Here is a 1,751-nt window from a genome sequence, read left to right as displayed (position 1 = left end):
TGGGCCTCCACTGCCCTCTGGGGCAGAGCATTCCACACAGCCACCGCTCTCTGGGTGAAGAAGTTTCTCCTCATCTCTGTCCTAAATGGTCTACCCCGTATTTTTAAGCTGTGTCCTCTGTTTCGGCACTCACCCCGCAGCGGAAACATGTTGCCAGCCGCCAGAGTGTCCAATCCTTTGATCATCTTATATGTCTCAAACAGATCCCCTCTCAGTCTTCTAAACTCAAGGGTACACAAGCCCAGTCGCTCCAGTCTTTCAGCATAAGGTAGTCCCGCCATTCCAGGAATTGACCTCGTGAACCTACGCTGCATTCCCTCAATAGCCAGAATGTCTCTCCTCAAATTTGGAGACCAGAACTGCACACAGTACTCCAGGTGTGGTCTCACCAGGGCCCTGTACAGCTGCAGAAGAACCTCTTTGCTTCTATACTCAATACCTCTTGTTATGAAGGCCAGCATGCTATTAGCCTTCTTCACTACCTGCTGTACCTGCATGCTTACCTTCATTGAGTGGTGTACAAGAACCCCCAGATCTCTCTGTACTGCCCCTTTACCTAAATTGATTCCACTTAGGTGGTAATCTGCCTTCCTGTTCTTGCCACCAAAGTGGATAAGGATCCATTTATCCACGTGAAAGTGCATCTGCCATGCATCTGAGCACTCACCTAACTTGTCCAGGTCACCCTGTAATCTCCTAACATCCTCATCACATTTCACCCTGCCACCCAGCTGATGAAATTTGCGAATGTTATTGCTAATACCATCTTCTCTATCATTAATGTATATTGTAAAAAGCTGCGGTCCCAGCACTGATCCCTGCGGTACCCCACTGGTCAGTGCCTGGCATTCCGAAATGGAGGGGTGGAGGAGTGTGGAAGGATGAGAGAATGCAGGCTGCAGCCCTATGAAGCAGGGGGAGGGCTTGCAGTTGGCCTGTGTGGGGATGTGGGAGACTACAGGAGCCTGGTGGGCAAGGGCTGGCCTGAAAGGCAGCTGGAGGGACGGAGGGAGGGAAGCACGCACGGAGGAGGAAGAGCAAAGAGAAAAGAGAAAAAAAAGCCAAAGGGGATAAAGAGAAAGAGCAACAAAGAAAATGTGGCTGGCCAGCACGCCTTGAAGTAGGGAGAAAAGGCAGGGGCCAGCGCCTACGGCCATACTAGTCTGAAAACGCCAGATCTCGTCTGATCTCGGAAGCTAAGCAGACTCAGGCCTGGTTAGTACTTGGATGGGAGACCGCCTGGGAATACCAGGTGCAGTAGGCTTTTTCCGCCAGCAGTGGCTGCTCAAGTCACCCCTCTGCACTTGTCTTGTGCCAGGCAATGGAGCGGCAGGTTATTTTTGCTGCTGCTGCTGTGCCTGGCATCAGTCTCCTGCAGGCACGAGACACGGAGGGGAGGAGAGCGGAGCGCTGCCAAAATCAGCAAGAAAGGCGGAAAGAAAGGGATTGGGGCTGCACGCTGTCTGCGCGTGGCAGTCAGGAAAGGCGGACAATAGACAATAGGTGCAGGAGTTGGCCATTCTGCCCTTCCAGCCTGCACCACCATTCAATATGATCATGGCTGATCATCCTTAATCAGTATCCTGTTCCTGCCTTATCTCCATAACCCTTGATTCCACTATCCTTGAGAGCTCTATCCAACTCTTTCTAAAATGAATCCAGAGACTGGGCCTCCACTGCCCTCTGGGGCAGAGCATCCCACACAGCCACCACTCTCTGGGTGAAGAAGTTTCTCCTCATCCCTGTCCTAA

The 1,751-nt window shown here is 52.0% G+C and overlaps 1 non-coding gene across 1 annotated transcript; it reads left to right on the top strand.

Moving 5' to 3' along the window:
* Positions 1–1,145: 1,145 nt before the first annotated feature.
* LOC122540491 lies at positions 1,146–1,264 on the top strand. The gene has a single exon (XR_006309323.1). It is a non-coding gene; the product is annotated as a 5S ribosomal RNA (ribosomal RNA).
* The last annotated feature ends 487 nt before the right edge of the window (positions 1,265–1,751 follow it).

Source organism: Chiloscyllium plagiosum, chromosome 34 (assembly GCF_004010195.1).
Source record: "Chiloscyllium plagiosum isolate BGI_BamShark_2017 chromosome 34, ASM401019v2, whole genome shotgun sequence".
NCBI classification, from domain to species: Eukaryota; Metazoa; Chordata; class Chondrichthyes; order Orectolobiformes; family Hemiscylliidae; genus Chiloscyllium; species Chiloscyllium plagiosum.
The sequence above is the reverse complement of the archived record's forward strand: the minus strand, read 5'-3'. Positions and strand labels throughout refer to the sequence as shown.